Source organism: Pelodiscus sinensis, chromosome 20 (genome assembly GCF_052426305.1).
Source record: "Pelodiscus sinensis isolate ZL-2025 chromosome 20, ASM5242630v1, whole genome shotgun sequence".
In the NCBI taxonomy this organism is placed as follows: Eukaryota; Metazoa; Chordata; order Testudines; family Trionychidae; genus Pelodiscus; species Pelodiscus sinensis.
Window position 1 is genome coordinate 20,393,623 of NC_143071.1, and position 23,637 is coordinate 20,417,259.

The 23,637-nt window shown below is 47.2% G+C and overlaps 1 protein-coding gene across 2 annotated transcripts in view; it reads left to right on the top strand.

The window, feature by feature from the left end:
• SPHK1 (sphingosine kinase 1) overlaps positions 1-23,637 on the top strand; it is a 60,052-nt gene that overhangs the window by 11,536 nt on the left and 24,879 nt on the right. Inside the window, exons 2-4 of one of the 2 annotated variants that reach the window (XM_075903610.2) lie at positions 19,215-19,365; positions 22,311-22,388; positions 22,767-22,804. The gene's annotated coding sequence lies outside the window, so the exon portion shown is untranslated. The remainder of the gene's footprint in view (positions 1-19,214; positions 19,366-22,310; positions 22,389-22,766; positions 22,805-23,637) is intronic. The other variant, XM_075903611.2, reaches the window with a different exon arrangement.

Below are 23,637 nucleotides of genomic sequence, written 5' to 3' on the forward strand. Positions count from 1 at the left end.
CTGGGTGGAGTGTGACCCCAGCCAGCTCCTTTCACCTGCCTGGCTACCTTCTACTTAGTGCAGCAGCCTGCAGAAGGGCCCCAGGAGCTGAGCTGGGTGTGCGCCCTGCCTCCTCCTGCAGCTGAGTGCCCCAACTGGCTGGCTGCTTCTTATGGCTGCGGTGCCCGGGGGCACCCTGGCTTACTTTCACCTCTGCTTTTGGCTAACAGAGGATGGCATTAACCTTGGCAGAGAAGCAACGCAAGGCCCAGGGACAAAGTGGTGCCAAGTCAGGCCTGTTTTGAGAATTTGCAGTGACTCGCCTGTTAATCATTAATATCCCTACCTTGGAGCATGGCCTGTCACTCTCCCAGGTTCAAATCCCAGGATCAAATAATTGAGCACCTCCCATGTGTGTCTGAGTACCCTCAACCCCATAGACTTAGCAGGCTGGAGAGCACTTACCACCATGCAGGCCTAGGAATAGTGTAAAACCTAGAGAGACAAGATGGGCAAGGTAATATCCTTGACTGGACCTGGTGAGAGATAAACAGCTCTGAGAGTGCTCTGAGAGTTGCAGCTACATAGAAGATGGGGCAGATTGTTTAGCGTAAGTAGTTAGCACAAGTGGCAAGGGGCCATTCAAAGTGAAGCCCTGGGTAAACTTGAAAACTTGTCTCTTTCTCCTACCGAAGTTGCTCCAAGAAAAAATATGACCTAATATCCTGGGATCAGCACGGCTATAACAACACTGCATGCATGTGAAATCTATTTCAAAATTTCGACTTCCCCAGCTCCCTGGCACAACCCCCTCCTGTCCCAGGTTACAACCCAAACTCTCTGAGCCCCTTTGTGTAGGGAGTTTGTCTCTCAACTCCCTACCAAATCCTCCCACCTTTATATCCCTCCCCCAGGTCTGAATTCTTTCCTTGCACCCAAACGCCCTCCTGGACACCTCAACCCCTCTTGTACTCCAATCCCTTTGCCAGGTCACAACCCCCTTCTTCACCCAAACTCCCTCCCAGACCCCACACCCCCTCCTGCACCCCAGTCCCTTATCCTGAGCTCTCTTCTGCACCCAGCCTCCTTTGTTTACCTAGACAAGTGTCACCCTTGACCACTTTCCACATTCTTGGGGTGGCCCCCATCAAAAATTATTGCCCACTCTTGGCTGAGCACAATGGGGTCCAGGTCGAGGTCTGGGTACTCAGATAATTCCCGTAATTAATAATAATAACATTGCCTTACCACGGCAGCCCTTGGTCTGCCACCTTCTCCCCGTTTTGTCTCTTGCCATTCTTCACTCTCTTATTCCTGAACCTAGCTGTTAGACTTGTGAAGCTCTGAAAGCTGGATTCCTTTGGCATCTGTCCGCACTCTTTAGTCACGTGGAAGGGAATTCATGGCCAAATGCCATGAGACCCTCACTTCTCCAGAGGGTGAGTGCTGAGTCCCCTTCCCCCAGCTTTGTGGAGCATTTTAATGTTCACACTGAGAGGTGTTGGGTCTTCCTTGGACAGAACATGAACACGCTACACAAGGAGGAGGCCTCATAGTTCCGGGCCTTCCCTGAGTCCAATGGGAGGATAAAGTGGAGCCATATGGTGCTTACAACAGGTTTAAATAGAGCATTGAGGCTTGAAAATGCCCCAAGGGTCTTACACACCAGACTGCAAGGGAGCAGATGCAGTTAAGTGATTCGTGAGGGACACAGCCCCTCGTGGAGCCGGCCCGCAGACAGGAAGGGTGTCTTGACTGGCAGGGAAAACAAAGGCAAATCTTTCCCCACCTCTGCCTGCCCTAGGCAGTGGGATTAGGGGGCTCGTGGGCAGTTCTAGCAATTTCCCCTCCTTGTGACATCGGGTGGAATTTAACTGTAACTATGCAGCTGTCCAAGGCCTGCCCCTTCCCAGCTCAGCGCACCCCCAGCCAGCGAGGTTCTGTGCTGCTGGGATTTGCTGTGTCATGATTTGCTGCATCGTCTCCCATTCACTGCTCACAGAAGACGGAGAAGCTAGGAAATCACTGCTCCTGTCAGTAAGGGCATCCAAGGTCTCTTTAAAGAGCAGCATAGAAGATGACAGGGAAAGGAAAGTGATCTGGGCGACAGGGAGGTTTAAAGTGCCACTAAATGGGGTCCTGGCTGGGTTTTCCCCTGGGCTTAGAAGCATAGAACTGATTTGGAAATGGCCTAACTAGTAGCCCCCCCACCGGGGGCCCAATCCTGCAGCACTGACTCACATAAATGATGGCTGCAAGATGAGGCCTCTTGGCAGAGTCTGACCAATTAGCTGTCACGGCCCCCTCACCCTTTTCATAGCAATAAAAACTCCCTTTTTTATTGAGTTCCGCTCTACAGATCTCTTACTCCCGTGCAGATCGATGGGCCTCTCCCTGTTTTCATCTCCAAATGGGCCTAGTTAGAGCTTTTTAGCTCTAATGTTTTTAGCTCTGATGTTGCAGAGCCTCATTAGCCAGGCTGCCCAAGCAGAGCTAGTCACACTGCCTTTGCCTTACCACAGCAGATTTGAACTGGGGTCCTTCAGGGTTCGTAACAACAGCTTGCCCAGCTGTGCCAGGATCACCAGCAGCTAGTTTAGACATGCTTTAACCTTCCCTTTGACAGGCACCCAGGGGGAGGGAGGGCGTGCAGGCCAAGATTCCAATAAACCTCAGTGGTTGCAGAATTGGGCCCCACTGGTGGATTTAAAGGCATTTTCCTGATTTTCCTTCTGTAAAATTCCATGAGTGAACATAGAGCCCAAGAAGTAGGAGCACTAACCACTCTATGCACCTCTTTGCTGCCGGAGCCCAGATCTGGAGTTCAGTCACACCTCTGTGCCGTGGGATGTGACTAGACCAGGGGTCTCCAACCTTTTTAAGCATGAGATTGCTCTTTGAATTTAAGTGCAATCTGAGATCTACCTTGAACCCAAATACCCTGGCCCCGCCTCCTTTGTGCTCTTTCTACGAGGCCCCGCCCCTGCTCACTCCATCCTCCCTCCCCCATCATTCCTCACTTTCAACAGGCTGGGGCAGCAGGTTGGGGTTCAGGTTCTGGCCTTGGGTTAAGGGATTTGGAGTGCAGGAGGGGCTCTGAGCTGAGCTCAGGGCAGGCAGTTGGAGTGTCTGAAGGGGTTCTAGGTGCAGGCTCTGAGGGGGTGGTTGGATGCAGGGATGCATGGGGCTAGGGCAGGGGCTTTGGGTGCAGGAAGAGGGTTCATGACTGGGGTAGGGTTTCAGAATGTGGGCTCCGACCGGACGCTGCTTACCTCAGGTGGCTCCTGGGTGGTGGTGCAGTGGGGCTAAGGCAGGCTCACCCCTGCCCTGGCCCTAGACCTCTCCCAAAAGCAACCAGCAAACTCCATTCTGTTGTGCCCCCCTCCTGCTCTGTGAAGACAGGATGTGAGGTGGGAGAGGGGGCACCTTGACATCAGCACCCCTCTTCGCTCTCCCCTGCTCTGCACAGCAAGCAGGAGTCTGCCAGGGGTGGGGGAGGCAGCTCCAAGGCAAAGAGCAGGAACTGCGCAGCAGTAGGGGGAGGGGCAGATGAAGTGCCAACACTTGAGAGTCTCTTGGCCAAACCAGTCAGGATCACCTGTCAGAGGCTCCAAGATCTGCCAGTAGATCCGGATCTATTGGTTGGTGACCATTGGGCAAGAGGCAGCCACACTCTCCCTCCAGGTGACCCAGAGCTGCAGCCACATCCCCGAAGGAGAGAGGCCAGAGCACTGCAGAGCACCCAGCCCAAAACAGCCTTCGCAGCTAGCCCAGAAATGAGACATGGCTGAAACTCCTCCTGGGGAGCAGCTACCTGCCTGTCTCAGTTTCAGTGTCTGCTCAGCACAGAGCTGTGTACCTCTACTATGTGACAGTGACCTCCCCTGTCAGAGTGGCTTGAACCAACCAGCAGCATGGGGTCAGTCCTAGTCATGCTTTGCCAAAGGAGAGATGCTGCATCTAGCCACCCATTGCTGTCTCTGTGCTCACTGCTGGTGTACCGGGGTAGTCACCAGAGAAACTGCACATGGTAGGGTTTGTAATTAGTACAGCTGCCTAGTGAGGTGGCTATTCCATGCTCACCTCTGTGCTATCTGGGCACCTGTGCTGCAAGATAACCTGGAATCTGCCCCTCAGCCATGTTCATTGTTCCCCTGCCAGCATCCCAGGTATGAAACGTGCCATGATTAGGACTCAGCAGCTGGGTATGCTGGTGCTGCACAAGTCAGGACAGACTCCACTAGCTGCAGCACCTCTTTTTGTTTGTATTGCCGCCGTATCTGGAGGTCTGGCCCCATTGTCCTAGGCATTGTATTAAAGTGACTTGCCCAAGGTCACATAAGAAGCCAATAGTAAAACCATGAATGGTGACCAATCCAGTCTAGTGCCTTACCCACGAAACCACCCTCCCTTGTGAGGCTAAGAGCAACAGTTTAGTTGTGTCAATAATATGAGCCGATGTGACTTAAAGACAGACTTTGATACTGAGATACTGAGGGAGCAGCAGTGTTCCCAGAGAGATTCAGATGCTGCCCAGCTGATTAGCAGAGCACTCACAGCTAGATTTGTGTTTCTATTGGTGGTGCACACGCCTCGGTAAACATACAAAAAATTATTCTGCACATGGATGGAAAAGATTAGAGGGAACGTTGGCGAGCAGGTCCACTTTTATGTCACTTTTCCAGACATACCAACACGTTAAACATCAGCTCAAGCCATTTAAGAAATTACAGATTAGCTAGACCAGTGGTGCGCAACCCATGAGTCGTGACGGTTGCGGATGTGTTCCTGGGGGGTTGCGGCGCTTAGATCCAGTTGTCTGAGGGCTGGGCCCAGTTGTTGGCGGCCATGCAGCATAGTGCTTAGCTCCAGCCGGCCGGAGGCTAGGCCTGGCAGTTGGTGTCCCCCATGACGCAGACCGATCTGTCTGGCCGAGATGCGGGGCTTGCAGATCAAAAAAGGTTGCGCACCACTGAGCTAGACTAAAAAATGTTTGGGTATAACAAAAATAGGCAGCTCTACTGCAAGGCCCTTGATTCTGACATCCTTGTCTGCTATGTGCCCTGGATTTTCCTAGGAGCACCCTTCCCCAAAATATTGTTTTGGGTCTTCCACTCAGGCATCGCTTGATTGGAGGCTGTTTTGTCCCTGCTTATCCTGTCATATATTCAGAGAGACACAGAAATCTTGTTTTCACACACTGATTTGTTTTCATGTTTTAGATTTTTAAAAAGCAAGCCACAGGGATCAGCTGCCTAGATCTGCTGATTGCCTAGAAGGAGAAAATAGCATTTTTAATAACTTGTTCTAATGCAGCCAACCATGTCACACTGATCTGAGCTTTAGGGCAATAAGCAATGAGACCCCTCAAATCCAGCATGAATCATCTTACTCTCTGCTTGTCAGGTCACAGAAATCCCCATTGCTCCCCCTTCTGACTACAGAGGGTTGGGCTCAACAGCCACCCTCCTCATTTAGTAGTAACAACCTTGGATGGCCTCTCCCCTTGCTAAGGGACACCATCACCTAACATCAGTCACCATTACTCTGTGGCCAAGATGCTGCAATTGAGAGCATCACTGATATGCAAATTTCGACCTTCAACGAGAAGTGCTCAGTGGAGGAGGAAAGGAGCAAGTTATTTTAGGAACACACGTTAGAAAACAAAGCAAGGACTTTGATATGAGCTCTTGGAAAGCTGCCATACCCTCTCTTCCTCCCTCCCCCGATATTTGCAGGATGTCTCCATGCATCCCATTCTCGGGATGGAATGGGCCATCCAACTCCCTTTCTTACCAAGCATCTTGCGCTAGCTGCTGTACATCAGGCTCATGGCAAGAGCCGAAAGGTGTCTCTTTGGGTTGCCTATTTGATGTGAAATGAACTTTAAGAAGCAGCTGTACAGAAATTCCTCAAGGGGGCAGCAGCATGCCTCCAAACCAGGCCTTAGCAAAGGCACCTAGAAAAGTGTGACTGCCTGGATCTTTCCCCTGGGGCAGGACAGACACATCACATGGATATTAGATTTGTTTTTAGCTCAAAAGCCAAGAAGGGTCTGAATTAGCCCTCAGACGAGAGACATCCACTTTTCATTGAAACACATACGGCATGGGGCCGAAGGAATGCCTGTAAAGCCAGTGGGGTAAACTGGGCACGTTTATTTATTTATTTTTAGAAACTAGGAGGCAACATGATCTAATGGATTAGAAATGGGAGCCAGGAGTCCTCACCTCCCTTCCCAGCTCTTCCAGTGAGGGCTTGGTGACGATAGCAAGTCACTTAACTTTCTATGCCCCCGTTTCCCCATCTGTGAAACGAGTCCAAAGATTCCACCCGCCTTTGCAACATGAAGATGAAGAGAGCTCTAAGGGCTTAATTGAACAGACATGTAGAAATAACACCTAGCTCTTATCTATTTTGCAGCAGTATATCTCAAAGCCCTTTATGAAAGGAGGTAAGCATCATTATTTTTATAATGCAGGTGGAGAAACTGAGGCCCAGGAAGGGAAAGTGACCTTCCCCTACAAGACAGTGGCAGAGTCAGGAAGATACCCTAGATCTCCCAAGTCCCAGCCCAGTGCTCTATCCACTAGGGAACACTGTCTATGTAGTTTAACCCACTATTTTTAAAATCTCTAGATAATGCCAATAGTTTTAAACTAGACTGTGTTATCTTAAGCCAGCAATATTGTTTCTTCCCAGCAGCCACCAAGGGGAGCTAGACTACACAGCAAGGGAAAAGAGACCCTGTTATTCATCTGATGTTTCTACACCCACTTCCAAACTCGCCTCTTCCCTCTTCATTACACTGAACAGTGCTCAGATACTAGAATAGCCATGGGCACCTGTGACAGATAGAAGTGACTGAAAGCAGCTGGGAGTACCAGCTCTTTATCCCCTGCTTTCCTCATTCTGTCAGGGTACATCTGCACAGCAGCGTTATTTCGCAATAACGGATGTTATTTCAAAATAACAAAATGTGCATCTACACAGCAAACCATTATTTCGCAATCATGTCGAGCTGGAGGACTTCTTACTCCAACTTCTGTCACCCTCATTTCATGAGGAGTAAGGGAAGTCGAAGGAGGAGTGTTCTTCCTTCAGCTTCCTGCTGTGTAGACAGCACCAAAAGCTGAATTAAGCTATTTCCACTTCAGCTACGCAATTGATATAGCTGAAGTTGTGGAGCTTAATTCGACTTTAGCCCTGCTGTGTAGCGGTACCCTCACTGTCCCCAGGGAAACTGAATGGCCCTGAAATGGCAACCCAAAGAGCCCCATCACACCCCCCTCCTTGTCATGGGTGCCACTTCAGGAAATACGATGCTCTGTGCAGAAGTTCTCTCTAAAAAGCAAAACCCATCAGAACAAGTATCACATCTACCAGAAGCAACACCCTCGAAGTGGAACCACATGAATAGATGCTCTTTAGCTCCATATTTAATGAAGCTGGTGACATAGAAAGCTCTGGCTCACCTTATTGCTTAGAGTAATTTTAAGTGACACAGTGAAAAATCCCCACTGGCACCGAAGGCAATGGCAATCCAACGTCTTGTCCCTCTGGGAAGCCTTCAAGCAGGGCATAGTATTGTGTCTCCTCACAACAATGGTTGCGGCTGCTCCCTTCAGAATTGGGCAGTTCCCAAACTAGAACCCCAGATCTCAGTCCCCTGGACTTTGAAGGAGTTTCATTCAGGATCCAAACGCTCCTGTAATTGGTTTATTTCTAGGGGGTGTTGGACTGCATGACTGAATCCACTGCTCAGCTTGAGACCAACCAAGGGAGAGCTGAAATGATGATGCGATTACAGATCCAAGCTTTGTGATTCAAGCTCATGTTTACTTATATTCACTCCAGTGCCTGGTGCCTATAAATACATTTTATACTAGAGGCATTCCATTCCCTAAAATACTTGTTTGCAAAATGTACAGATATAGTGTTACTACAGTTAAAGCTCTTGTTCACTTTCAACGTTTTCTCAGTCTAGACCAATTTTTGCAACCCCTACTCATGCTGAGTAGCCCCCAGTAAGGCAAGCAGTCCCCATGACATCACAGGGAATACAGCATTTCTCAAAACGTGTTCCACTGTACACTGGTGTGCTGCGAGGCAGTCGGAGGTTTGCCACGGAGAACAACAGAATTGAAAATGGCCACCCTTAAAGGGGCAGTTGTTTTTTTGTTTTTTTTGTTTTTTTTGCACAACAAAAAATCCTTGGTGTTCCTCCATAAAAAAAAATATTGTTTGGTGTTCCTCGGTTTTATAAAGTTTAAGAAACACTGCTCTTAAGTAAAGATTGCACTATCGGGCCCTTTGATTCTTGGTCAAGAGCAAATTTCTTTCCCCATTGTATCCAAATTGTTTAGCCTTTTAACTTCTGTGGAAACAAAATCCACCCACACCAGCACATTATTTACGAGTAGGTTAAGATGGGTTCACATTTGTATCTTATTTTAAACTAGAAAATTTACCCAGCGTTGCTCAGGTCCTCATGTCAATTAATTTATGGTTTTTGGAAAATAAAATGAAAATGTTCATACTTCATTTAAATCATTGCTCTGAGGCAGACCTAGGGATGAGGGGTTCAGTTGGCAGGCTTGCCTCAGGGAGAGAGGAATACCCCAGCCCTCTCTCACTGAAGCATCTCCAGTCCATGTGAGACGTACCTCTCCATGGCTGCTGCAGCTCCAGCAGGCACAGCCAAGGGAGGGGTGCATGTCCTCTGGTGGGCAGATCCAGGTTTGTCTGCTCCATGTGTCCCCTGCCAGAGTGAGGAATGCAGCAAACTATGCACTGCCCCCTCACTCCCTGCCCAAGGGGAACAGCCAGCAATGTTTCCAATCAAATCGGGGAGAGGGCAGCTTCAGCCCCCTCCACCTTTCTTAAAGGGCACTTGGGAAGTGAGAGGCTTGTGGCTGAGGCCCTCAGCCAGCCACTTTCACCTGCCTGGTGAGTCTGTCTCTTTTCTGTTTGGTTTTATAAGAAGCCATCCCATTCCAGGCACATCCCATGTTCCTGGCACAACCAAACCCTGAGCTTACTTTAAGTTAAGAGGAAGCTGCATATCAATTTTGGTGGTCTCGGCTCTTACCATTTTGGAAGAATTCTTGAACAAACAGACAGGCACAAAGGTAGACAGCGAGACATACAGTCAGACACACAGACAGACAAACTCTCTCAAATATATAGTAGATATGTCTGTCCATCCACATGGATCTCTTTATTTTTCTGGTTACAAATGAACACAACTCTTACTCTGCTAGGCACCAGCTGGAGCTTTTCTCTAAGATCATTTCAAATGTCAATTTAGAATGAAGAGGTTCTAAGCACATGTAGTTCCTGCACATACCCTTGTGCCAATGAACCATGAGTGAAGAGGCCTCTAAGCCTTAGAGGACTCGTATAGTTCCCCCAGCCTTTGCTAGGCTGGACACTTGTTCTTCCTCTTTCTGTCTGCCTGCCCGTAGTGGGGTAGCCCTGCTCTTCAGGGACTAGGCTAAACTTCCCAGTGGTGTTACTGAGCAAGGGGGCTGAACAAGTTCCCCATCTGCAAGAGCATGGGAAAGACCAGGGTTCCCAGCCACTAAGCCAGCAGGCCCTCGGCCTCAGCCTTTTGTCTGAGCAAGCATGGTCTCCGACTCATAGACTTTAAGGTCAGAAGGGACCACTGTGATCATCTGACCTCCTGCATGTTGCAGGTCCCAGAACTTCACCCCACCAACTCCTGTGATAGACCCCTAACCCCTGGCCGAATCACTGACGTCCTCTAATCATGGCATTTGGATAAATTCATCCAGGTGGTCCAAAAGATAAAACCCGCTGGTGATGTCTGCATAGGTAATAGCAATGCCAGCGGTCTGATGGAGATGTCAGTGCCATCTTGCCTACTGGCAGCCTCTGTGAGATGGGCTGTTCGAGGTAGGTGCTGTGGGAGGTGAAGGTGGCTAATCTGAGGGAATCAGTTGGGAGCCACCAAATCAGTTAAATGAAGGAAGCTGTTGGTAGTAGAATGGCTGCCCTGTAACTGCTGCATGGGAGAGGCAGGGAACTTGGAGATTAAATAACGAAGACACACACAAATCTGCAAAGGCATCCGCTCTATTTCTCTCTTTGGGTACATCTATACAGCAACATTATTTCGAAATAACTTAGTCCGCCTCTACACAGCAGGCAGTTATTTCGAAATAATATTGAAATACTGTCAAGCTGTAGGACTTCTTACTCCAACTCCTGTAACGCTCATTGTTACAGGAGTAAGGGAAGTTGGAGGAAGAATGCTTTATGTCGAAATAAGTGCTGTGTAGATGCTCCCAATTTCAAAATAAGCTATTTTGAAATAGTTACACAATTGACATAGCTCAATTTGCATAGCTTATTTTGGGTATGTCTACACTGCCACCCTAGTTCGAACTAGGGTGGCTAACGTAGGCATTCAAAATTGCAAATGAAGCCGGGATTTAAATATCCCAGGCTTTATTGGCATGTTCCCAGGAGCCACCATTTTTAAATGCCCAGTAGCTCGAACTGCCTGCCCGTGGCTACATGCGGTACAGGCTAGGTAGTTCAAATTAAAGCTCCTAATTCGAACTACTGTTACTCCTCATTGCCATGGGCAGGCAGTAGCTATGGGCAGGCAGTTCGAACTACCAGGCATTTAAAAATGGAGGCGCCCGGGAACATGCAAATAAAGCCCGGGATATTTAAATCCTGGGCTTCATTTGCAATTTCGAATGCCTACATTAGCCACCCTAGTTCAAACTAGGGTGGCAGTGTAGACCTACCCTTCGAGTTAAGCCCTGCTGTATAGATGCACCCTTTGAAATTGGAACATTCAAGTTTTACCTCTGTGGACAACTCAGGAAGTGATTCTGTTTTCTTATGGGTTATTTAATCTCCAAATTCCCTGCCTTGTGCAATGCAGACAAGACCTCCTCTCAGCACCATCAGGATGGAAAGCAGCACAGATTCACAAGAGTGCATTATTTTGTTATCAGACAGGCAAGATTAGGAGGGGAGATTGGGTTTAAGGGCTTTGAACAAATCTTATCTAAGTTCTGGCTCACTGACTGGCTTGGGGTGGAATTATTTAGCAAGCAGACACATTCTGATTGGGAGAGTTTGGGGATTCTTAGAATATTGAGGAGTTCATGGCGGGGGAAAAATTATTTATTAAATTTCAAATAACATTGAATCTTGCCAAGAATCTTGCCAACTATAACCCCACACCTTTTAATACTTTTCAGTGTGCCAAATCCTGCCTGGATGCTGCTGGTCCTTTAGTGCTTCTCCTGGTGGAGAGGGCAGAAACCTGATCCAGATCCTTGGGTCTGGAATCTCTTATTGAATCAGGCTGGTTTCACCACTCCTTCTCACTCCTTTGGGCAGATCCAGGTCATGCTTTGAACAAGCTTGGCCTGCATTATAGGTTGTTCTGCACACAGCCCAGACTCAGTGTGTGTGACTGAACATTGCTCAGTTTGCCATTTGACCCTGAAATCACATATGCAAAGGACCCATGTGAAACCAAAGAGAATGGCGTCACTTACACCCAGCACCTTCCGCTCCCTAATCCCTGCTCCCTCACACTAACCCACCCACACCAGCACCCAGGCTGGGAGTCACCTGGAGTCACTCTTCCTCTGCATTAAAAGTGCGGTAGGGAGCCTTGCTTTGCCCAATATGGTTCCATGGGAAGCCCTGCCAGAAGTATTCAGGTTCCCAAGAATTGGGCTGTACAATGCGTATGATGGTAATCTACAAACCCTGGGAAAGCCAGGTGCGTTGTGTGGCTGGAGTTCCCTGCTCTTTGAAGGTATGTCTACACTTCATTCTTCTTCTGAGAGAGGAATGCAAATGCAGACACCCGAGATTGCAAATGAAGCGCGGATTTGAATTTCCCGTGCTTCATTTACATAATCGTGTTATGGCGCTATTGCGGAATAGAGCTATTTCGAGAAAAAAACGGGGTTATTTCGAGATAAAACCCTTCTCTCAAAATAACTGGTAAACCTCATTGTATGAGGAATAAGGGTTATTTCGAGAGAAGGGTTTTATCTCGAAATAACCACGTCTTAACAGCATCTGTTATTTCAAAATAACACTATTTTGAAATAGCACCATAACGCAATTATGCAAATGAAGTGCAGGATATTTAAATCCCGGCTTCATTTGCAATTTTGAATGTCTTCATTTGCATCCCTCTCTCGAAAGAGGGTGCAAGTGTAGACATACCCTCAGCCCTGAGCCATACGTACAGTTCAGCTCTTGATTTGTATCATAAAAGAGAAACAGTTAAAGGAAAATGACATGCAGCCTCTCTACTGAAAGTTTCTATTTTTCATAAGAAAAATGTCTTTTGGGAACAGCACCTCTGGCCTCTAACGACAAGGTTTATTCATCCATTTGACCTGTGGGGTGCACCACAGAGGCTAACAAGCAGGCTCCTATGAGTGGATGACAGCGTGGGAGGTCACTGCAGGCCGGTTACCAAAGACAAAACACCAACAGGAGGTCCCTTGGCTTTGGAATGCTGAGTCCCAGTATTTCCAGGGCTTGGCAGTGACCCCATAAAGATTCCTGAGTTACTCATTAACCAGGAAGAACAAGCTCAGCTTTCTATAGCACAGTACTCCTGCTGCCCTGTTCTGGGCTTCATGCTTCAGAGCAGTGTTTCTCAAACAGTGGTACCAGTACCCTTAGGAGTACTTGAGAGAAGTATGGGGGGGAGGGGTACATCAGCACAACTGAAATTTGGAGAAAATTTAATTTTTGTTTCAAGTTTTACAGTGTTTTATTATTTTTGTACTTTTTACACCCAAAAATTTCATCGCCTGCCCGGCTATGATTAAGTTGTTTTAAATAAATGTTTTGCAATGGTAGAAGAAAAACGTGTGTGTCTGAAAACTGTAGGTACTGGGGGTACTTATAATTTTTAAAGGAGTACTTTATAAAAAAAAAAAAAGGTTAAGAAACACTGCTCCAAAGGATGTTAAAGCCACAGTGAATTCAGCTATATCAATCTGCTAGGCAGGGTGTGTCTGGGACTTGCTTAAATCAGGCTGGGATTTACAACTGCTACTGCAGAACCTGGCTGCAGCAGTAGGGAACCAGAGAAATGCAGCCTCCAAGGACTATATCCGATTGGGGCACGCCCATTCCAACCCCTTTGGACTTGCCCTTTGTCCCCTGCCAGCTCCTATAAACATTCAAAATGGGTTTGTTATTTTATATATTGTCTATGGGTAGCACAATTACACTTTTCATCATAGTGACACCGCCCCAGGGAACTGACATCCCTTGTTGGTTAGATGGAAGAACCAAAGATGGAGCAGTGAAGTGACTTGCCCAAGGTCACACAGCACAGCAGGGGCAGGAGGAGTAACAGTTAATTCGAGGGAAGGGTTTTAAATCAGACTATTGCGTCTACACGTGGCGAGTTAAATCGGGTGAACAGCATTTTAAAATGGCGACCGGCCGCGATTATGCTAACCAAGCGCGGGATATTTAAATCCCATGCTTGATTTGCAACTTCAGTATGCTTCATCTGCTTCCCTAGTCCGAACTAGGGGGCAAGTGTAGACATACCCTAAGGCAGGCTCACTCCCGCCCTGGCCCTGGATCACTCCCAAAAGCAGCCAGCAAACTCCCTCCCAAGTCCTGTTGTGCCCCCTCTCTGCTCTGTGGAGACTGGATACAGGGTGGGAGAGGGGGCGCCTTGACATCAGCATCCTCCTCTGCCTCCCCTGCCCTGCTCTGCACAGAAAGCAGGAGGCTCCTGAGGGGACAATTCCAAGGCAAAGGGCAGGAGAGGCGCAGCAGTGGGGGCGGGGTAGTTGAAGTGCCAACACTTGATAACCTCTTGGCCAAACCAGATGGGATCACCTGCCAGAGGCTCCAAGATCTACAGTCAATCCCGATCGACTGGTTGGTGACCACTGGATTAAGCTGTTCCAACAGACAGAATAGCTACCAGCCTGCAGGCTCTCGAAGGGCACTCAGGCCTGTTGAGCTTACCTTGGTCTTGGGGCCAGTCCTGGGAATGGCTCCAATCAGTGTTGCCTGCTGCAGCAGAATCTCTGCTGGAAAGTTTCCACAACTGCAGTTGGCTTCTGTTTCCAGCCCAACCCTGTGCTCCCCAGCCACCAGCTCATCAAGACAATGGTCACATGGTTTGGGCTTTGCCGTGGCAGACCTACAGAGCATGAAATGACCATGGTGCTTGGGATCCCAGTCTGCGGACCAAAGCAGAGGCAGCAGAAACAATCCTTTATTAAGCTGATGCACCCTGCATGAGGGACCCTGACCCTATGCACAACTTCCTTCCCAAGAGCAAACCTGCCCCCTGCTCAAGTCTGCAGTTGCACCATCAGCAGTGTCCAGCAGTTTGCACCCAGCTGGGCAGTGAGAGACTTAAGTCACAAGAGGAGCTGCGATAGAGTAGGCAGAGCTCCATGGGCACTGAGGGGTTAAGAGCCAAGGCAGTGAGGAGCGTCCATACAAAGCCCTCTCAGCCAGAGACGCCCCTCTGCATTCTCCTAAGCAAGGGGACCTGCAAATTCGATTCCCAGGCCTGAGAACACATCCACCTGCTGGGGGTCAGTTTGTCCCTAAGGGGTAACGTGGTCAGCGTCCAATCCACTGGACTGGGGAGTCAGAAGACATGGAGGGAGGGACAAATGGTGGGAGGAGCTGTCACGTTCCACCTCTAACACTGACCTCCAGCATGACTTTGGGCAAGTCATTTCGCCCCTGTGCCTCTTTTTTCCCATCTGCAAAATGGAAATGACACTTCCCTCCTCTGTAAAGCACTTGGGCTAGGTTTACACTGGGTATCCCCAAATAGCAATTCCTCATCTTTTGAGTGCACCTGTTATTTCCAAATATACTGGGCTCGCTATTCCGATGTCCCTGTGAACCTCGTTCCACAAGGAGTAATTTCAGAATAGCGATTTATTGCAAAATAACATCAAAATACGCTATGCAATTTGTGTAGCTCAAATTGCATAGTCTATTTTGACCTAAGGTGCAGTGCAGACACACCCACAGAAAGCTACCAGTGAACAAATCTATACAGAGCTTATGATGGAAATAATTCCTGGCCTTTGCAAACTTCCTCCCTTAGATAGCATCTTCCCTTTGCAAACACCACTGGAACAAGTCCAGGTACTGCCACAATGGCTGTATAGAGCACGCACTGCAGGAGGAGCTAGGAAGAGCTAAGTCCTGTTGTTCCCAAACCACCATCCTTGTCACTTAAGCTAAGAGACTGAGCTCCCTTAGCCAAAAATAGTAAAACCATTATCCTCTGCATGGCCATCCCATTAGAGGGCAACCACCCCCACCCCATTCCTGCACCCTTACTTCCTATAAGTCTTTACAGAGGACATACAGTGAAACTACAGAGCACCGTCACCTGTAGTGGTGGCAGTGAAAACTCCAGCAGGATTCAGGCACTTCAGCAGACTCTTGCTCTTCTTGGGCAGCACCCTGGCTTTCCCCCAGCTCCCCACCTCAATCTGCATTTAAAAGGGCTGTCTCACTGGTGTGGACAAGATTCGCTAAGTTCACTCTGCTGCCACACCGTGTGATAAGGCCCCTAAGAGAGAAGCCAGGGTCTGACCACTCGCTGCTACTTGCAGTCTGCTCCTCTGACCCGCATCCATGCCAGCAGGACAACCACTACTGAGCCATGCGTTAGGGGAGCAAGCAGGAGCTGATAAGGAGTCTCTGCCAGGAATGCACCTACTTGCAGGAAGAGCTGCATTCCTGAAGGAATTAGTTAATTGCTTATTTCCTTCCACTTCTCTAGTTAGCCACAGCAGCGAAGCCAGTGGGCCTGTGCATTGCTATTCACCCCAGAGCAAAACAAGGATGGAATTTTTTGCTCCCTCCCACCACTGAGTAGCATTTTGCACAGGGATGCTTGATCCCAAACAGGTGCAAGGCAGCAGAGAGTCATGCACCAAGGCTGCAAGGTGCCGAGAACCTGCAGCAAAGCTCTGAGCAGCTTTCCTGATGGCACTCAGCTCCTGGCAGGATTGGGCCTATATGGGCCATAAAGATGTTGCTGTTGGTCCCTGGGCCAGGTGGCATGCTGTAAACAGGGCTGTGTGCACTCTCCCAGGCTAGAGCAGTGAGGAACAGGTGTCCTAGATGGTTTGCCTTGCTATGGGGAATCCTGCTGTTGCTTTCCTGCTGGGGTGAAAGAGGGCGTGGGAGGAGCTGCATGTTGAGCAAGCCAAAGACTAGCTGAGGGTATGTCTACACTACCCTCCTTGTTCGAACTAGGAGGGTAATGTATGCATACCGCACTTGCTAATGAAGCCCGGGATTTGAATTTCCCGGGCTTCATTAGCATAAGCGGGGAGCCGCCATTTTTAAATCCCCGCTGCTTCGAACCCCGTGTAGCGCGGCTACACGGGGCTCGAACTAGGTAGTTCGGACTAGGGTCCTATTCCGAACTACCGGTACTCCTCGTGAAACGAGGTGTACCGGTAGTTCGGAATAGGCACCCTAGTCCGAACTACCTGGTTCGAGCCCCGTGTAGCCGCGCTACACGGGGTTCGAAGCAGCGGGGATTTAAAAATGGCGGCTCCCCGCTTATGCTAATGAAGCCCGGGAAATTCAAATCCCGGGCTTCATTAGCAAGTGCGGTATGCATACATTACCCCGCTAGTTCGAACTAGCGGGGTAGTGTAGACATACCCTGAGAGAGGCTGGTTGGACTTTTTGGTTGACTAGCAAGTACTCACCTGACTCCTCATGGCTCCAGAGCCTATGGCGCTTAGTGACAGAAATGTGTTTTATGAAAGATATTAAACAAAAATAAACTCAAGAGAGCATTTCCCCACTACTAAGATACCCTTCACAATACTAAACTAAGATTAAAGCAACAGAGCTAATGAAACAAGGTCAAATCCACAAGTCAGCAGCCTCACTGGGTTGGAATTAAATCAATACAAAGACCTGTCCATTCAGAACAATACATAGAGAATAAACTTGTGGCAGACAATGCGGAAAGCACGACCGGCAGGCGCTCAGACACTACAGTGATGGGTGTAGTATAAGAACCTATGTAGAGCAGAACCCTTATGAATTCCAATAAACAATTTAAGGAGGTGGCTGCCCATTTGTTAATAACCCCCAATTAAATATGTTTATCCCAGGCAGTCAAACCTGTCATTTGGACCTGGTTAAGTATTTTGATACTGGAACCTAATTATTGTTCACTCACTGTACCACAACCTCTGAGCCAATTACAAAGCTGCCTCTGTCAATTTCCATTCCTCTGTGTTAGCTAACCCTTCCCTCCCAGCCACAGAGACATTCCAACACAGACCCTAGCTGAACACAGGGAAGCAAAGTGTGGACAGCTCTTACAGACCAAAATGTTCATGGGAGAGTCTGGGTGTGTCCAGGGAGGTGAAAATGTTCTCCCACTGGTTTTTGTATGTTACCATTCTTGATGTCTGATTTGTGTCCATTTATTCTGTTTTCCAATGTACATGGCTTGGCAGAGAGGCCTTGCTGGCATATGGTGGCACATATCACATTAGTAGATGTGCAGATGAACAAGCCTTTGATGGTATGGCTGATGTGGAATGTGGCTGGCACCTGGCACAGCCCATCACACTAGCTGTCTATCTTTGGGTGCAGGCAGACTGGTCAAAGGCTGGCATGGCCCATCCATGGATGTCATGACTTCCTGTCCCAGAGGTGATCAGCCCTAGGGGTTCTGTGATGTTAAGCTTTCCATAGAGTGCTTGTTGACCCCAAAGGCCTCTCAGCCTCACCCTCGACTCTCACGGTTTGCAAGCATTGCTTGCTGTGCCTTGCAGCACCTCCCTCCGCCTTCAGACCAGCCAGGTAGTGAGGTCTACTTTTGAACTAGGCAATTTGGTCCAGTCAAAGGTCACAGGAAATCAGCACTAGTTAGCATCACCTTGGAAAAGGCCTGTTTCTAAATAACAGAACTGGATTTTCATGTCTGAAGACTGTATGTTTGCGACCCCTTCCCCCAAAATATCAGAAATACCGAACAAAGATCATTTTTAAAGAAGTGGGTACAAGCAGGTAGAAAGGTCTTGAGATGACATTGTATCACTAGTTTACACCAAATGTAATGCAAATCTGAAAAAAAGAATGGGTTTAAAAGACTCTAGCCACCAACAGCCATTCAACATGAATATACCCACAACATTAAAAATACGTTGCACAATCTATAACCAGATGTCATGATCTCACACATGAGACAAGCTAGTAACCTCATGTTACAATGGAATTATTTTTGTATTTAGGAAGTAGGGCACAAGTTGAAGAGCTTCTCTTTGAGAGTTTTCATCTGGATAGAAAAAAATTACTTTAAAAGCTTATCAGGACAGAACTCTCTTAAGAAATAAAAATGTAGAAGGTTTATACGCCCATTAGGATGTTTCTCTTGCGTTGCTGAGCCTTTACTCTCTGGGATGACTGGCTGCCACAAACTGCCTCCTTTCTTCTCTTGCCTCTGCCTGGCCATTTTCTCCTCCACTGGCTGACTGATTTGCTGCATCCTACTTCCTTTTCCTCTTCGCCTGTCTCTTTCCCAGCCAACCCCTCCCATGCCTGCCTGACTCCCAGCTTCTCTCCTATAAAACAGCAAAACAGGGTACAACCTGCTTGTTTTAAAAAACCCTTTGCGAATCACTTTAAAGCCCTACTTAGAGGAAGGAAGGTATCATTCCCATTTTACAGGTAAGAAATGTAAGGAACAGGGCAGCTCATGGTCACATGGCAGAACCCAGATCCCCAGTCCTGTGCTTTAATCAGACTGTCCCCTCCTCCTTTCCTAAAGCAATTCCCAGTCAGAACAGAGCTGATTGACTGAATGACTGATTTTCAGCTTGCTGCCCAAATAACCCAACCTCACTTCAGGTCAACCAGAGGCAAGGTTTGTTTCCTGAATTTTTCAGGAAACTGAAAAAGGAGGAAAAAATTGTTTCAGATCCAACAGAACATTGTATTTAACCTGCAACAAAATGTTTGGTTTCACTTTTGAGTTAACATTAAAAAAGGATGTGCGTTTCAAAACAAAAAGCCATTTCAGATCTAAATATCAAAACATCTTGTTTCAAAAATGTCAAAATGAAATATTTGATTTTTTCAGTTTTTCTCTCCTTTTTCCCCCCAACAATAATTTGCTGAATTCCACATGAATTTACAAAATGTTTTGGGTGACCAGAATCTCTCTTTTTTAGCTGTTTTAGGTAGAAGCCACTCAGACTAGAGGATGGATTTTGAATCATGGTTCAACCTCAACAGTGCATCTGATTAAATCTCACCAGGTCACTATCTGGCCACTCAGAAGTTTATACGGCGCTCAACAATCCAGAAGCTTGGTTGTTTAGGGTATGTGGTAAAGTCACTAACAACATCTTTCCTTCCCCACACAGGGAGCTGGTGCCAGAACACCACAAATAGGTGAATCAATAGAGCCTTAACTGTGAGCTGGTCACATTTAGTGACAGTACTGGCACAGACAGGAAACAGGGAATTCCATTGCTGCAGAAATATGTATGTAAAATAGTAATAAGAGAAAAAAACAAACCCCAAGTAAACACCTTCAATCACAGTGCAACACCTGCTGGAAATAGTTATAAAGGTTATAACATTTCCTCCCAGGAGGCCTGGAGAATTTCCTGAGAGGAAGCAAAAAGCTGTTTAGTCATTTTTAAGGGAGGAGGAGAAATTTGTATATCTGCATATTCAATTTTTTGGATGTTTCCTTTCTGAAGAGCAGGAATATGGAACCTTTTTTGGGTTGGGGGGCACTGACACCCAGAATCAGTCAGGAGCCACACACAAGTGAGAAACAAAAACAAACAAAAAAACCCAACCTAGGCTAGTAGATTTTGTATACTTCAGCCCCATAGGTGGGTGGCCAGGGGGCTCCACAAGGGCTTATGGGGCTTAGACATTACAGAGGATCTCAGAGTGCTTTGCAAACACTTAAGCCTGAAAACACTCCTTAAAGATTAACATTATCCCTTATTTAACAGATGGGTAGGTTAAGTGACAAGTCCAAATCAGGGGCATAATGCTACACAGAATTGTTGCCATGATTCCCAGTTGTCTGCACTTAATCGCTGGGCTAGATCCCTTCATACCAAAGCATCAGATAGAAGAAAATCAGCAGGAGCGATTTCCTGTCTTTAGCTAGCCTTGGTTTGGTTTATTTGTTTATTGAGTTTGCTGGTACCCTGTCTGGTGGCACCAAGGAGGCTATTTTAAAAGCACAGTCCCACAATTGAGAGTATCTCTCTTATATTTATGCAGCTACCTCCCAGCACATTTTCCTACCAGAATGTAAAACAGCACAAGCTGTTCCAATTTTAACATGGGGCAAATTCCCCAAGAGTAACTAATCAGAGGCTCTGTAAATATTGAGTAGCCTGGAATGGTAGAAAACCTCACTGGTGGGAACTGCAGCCAGAGATTGCGATCACCATGAAACTGGAGTAGTTTCATGTTAAGCACATAACGAAGTTTCCAGGCATAGGACTAGCTGGAATCTATCTGTCATATGGATTCAGGTCCACATCTGCAAAGGTATTGAGAAACACAATGCCCTTGGAATCTATGTGGGCCTTGGGGACGGGGTGTGAGTGAAGGGAGACAGTGAGTTCATTAACCATGAGATTGGGTTTAGGAGTCTTAGGACACCTTTACACATCAACTAGATAGCAGCAGCTGGCCTGTGTCGACCAGCTCAGGCCACTGGTCTTTTTCATTGCTGTGTAGATTTCTGGGAACAGGCTGCAGCCTGAGCTCTGGGATGGACCCATCTCGCAGATTTTAAAGCCTTAATGTAAGTCTGCACTGCCTGAGTCTAGCCTTGAGCTTAAACCCCCTTGCATCTACACTACAATTGTGTTAACTCAGGCTCAGAGTCCCAGACCATTGGGTCTAAACAGCAACATTATTTCAAAATAACTTATTTCAAAATCTACACAGCAGGCAGCTATTTCAAAATAATGTTGAAGTACTGTCAAACTGGAGGACTTCTTATTCTGACTCTGGTAGACTTTCATTGTATGAGGAGTAAGGGAAGTGGGAGGAAGGGTGCTCTATTTTGAAATAAGTGCTGTGTAGATGCTCCCTATTTTGAAATAAACTATTTCGAAATAAGCTATGCATAAGAACATATCAACGGCCGTACTGGGTCAGACCAAAGGTCCATCTAGCCCAGTATCCTGTCTACCAACAGTGGCCAGCATCAGGTGCCCCAGAGAGGGTGGACCGAAGACAATGATCAAGCAATTTATCTCCTGCCATCCTTCTCCAGCCTCTGACAAACAGAGGCCAAGGACACCATTTCTATCCCCTGAAGAAAGTGCATTTTACCCATGTGAAAGCTTGCATATACTGTATATATTTCATACCTATATTGCATATACCATATATAATATATGTTACATATTTTTGTTAGTCTCTAAGGGTACGTCTACACAGCAACATTTATTTCAAAACATCTAGTGTTATTCAAAATAACTTAGTCTGCGTCTACACAGCAGGCTGTTATTTTGAAATAATGTTGAAATACTGTCAAGCTGGAGGACTTCTTATTCTGACTTCTGTAACCCTCGTTGTATGAGGAATAAGAGGCGTCTGAGGAAGAGTGCTCTATTTCAAAATAAGTGCTGTAAAAATGCTCCCAATTTCAAAATAAGCTCTTTTGAAATAAGCTACGCAATTGACATTTTGCCTAGCTTATTTTGAGTTAAGCCCTGCTGTGTAGATGCACCCTAAGGTGTCACAGGACTACTTGTTATTTCTCTTCTGTCAGTCGGCCTGTCAGCTCTATTGCGGGGATGAATAGGAGACATGTTCTGCTGGAGGGTGTTAACAAGTGCTATCAACAGCAGACAGTGTGTCCTCCATTTCCTCAGGCGTGACGGGTATGCTAGGCAGGAGAAGGCACTGCCTTCTCAAACCATCAGCCTGACCCCATTCATTCTCTGCCCCCAGAACGCCTACAATAGGTATTGTAGAGGGCACAGTGTTCCTGCCCCGAGCATCCGCCCTTCCCATACTCCGGGGTTGGGGAGGCTGGGGCCTCACGCTCCTCCTTCCCTCCCACACCCCTGAGTGACATAGTTACACCAACCCTCCTTGGTGTGTTGACACCACTGTGTTGGCAGGAGAGCTTCTTCCATGGACATAACTACCAATGCAGCATTTTAAATGTAGACTTGCCCTGAGTTGCATTTTAAATGTAGATTTGCAGCTGTTTTGTGAGTGATCTGATGCAGATTGCTGTAGAAGAAACACTCACACTGTGTTCTCTCCCACAGCCTTTACTCCCAGTCCCCTGAATGTACAACAAAAGCAATAGAGCCTAAAACATCTGGTTGCTCTTTGTCTATAGAAAGGTGAGTCTCATCTTTTCTTGTGGCAACTCCATTCTTGGAAGTTTTCAGCCATGGTGGCCCATTTTGTTTGATCCCCTGTTAATCGCTTTGTGGATGAATATTCCCTTTGATCCACTCAGAATACCACCTTGCCCATCCAAGATCTTCTTTTTCTGCCTTGTGTATAAGTCTGCCACCAGTTTTCCCTTCCAGTGCCTGCAAACAGGCATCACATGCTTAACAAGGGCCTTACACTGTCTCATAGTACTTGAGAAAGGCAGGTATTAAAGGCAGCTTTTGGGGTGAGGACTGTCTTTTTGTACAGCATCTAGTACAGAGAGGGTCCCTGACTGCAACACAAATAAATTAATAAATAACATTCTCCCATTTTACATACAGGAAAACCAAGGCATGCAGCAGTGAAGTAACTTGACCAGGTACCACAGCAGTCAGAAGCAGGAAAGCAGCTCAGCTCTGCTGACACCCAGCCCTGCCCATTAACCCCCTCAGTCATGCCTCTCTGCACTTGTTTTAAGAGGCAGCTCATGGTGCCATTTAAGAGGCTGTTTGTGCCATTGTCCCCAAAGTCTGTGGCGAATCAGTCTCCTCACCTGGTAAATGGTTGATAGTCCCTTTGGGTATGTCTACACATCAGGGTAAAAGTCGAATTAAGCTATGCAACTTCAGCTACGTCAATTTCAAAGCTGAAGTCAAAATAGCTTAACTGGGCTTTTGGCTTGTCTACATGGCAGGAAGCTGAAAGAACAACACTCCAAGTACTCCAGCGTTCGTCTACACTGCACTCTAAAATCGAAATAAGATACGCAATTTGTGCTATGCAAATTGTATATCTTAGTTTGATTTTATTTTGAAATAGGCTCTTTTGAAATTTGGCATATCTACGCGGTGCCAAATTTCGAAATAAAGTGCTATTTCGAGCCATCCCGTATCCCCCGTGCAGTGAGGTTTACAGGGATGGTGAAATAGTGCCCTTGTTATTTCGAAAATTATTTCCTTGGATGAGTTCCTTGGATGGGGGGTAGCTATTTCAGGGCTCCCAAAATAGTGTTGCAGTGTAGATGTACCCTCCTTACTCTTCCTGAAATGTGGGTTGCCATGAGTCTCAAGTTGTGGTGGGAGAGGTCCAGGTTGGATATTAGGAACAACTATTTCACCAGGAGGGTGGTGAAGCACTGGAATGGGTTACCTAGGGAAGTAGTGGAGTCTCCATCCCTAGAGGTGTTTAAGTCTCGGCTTGACAAAGCCCTGG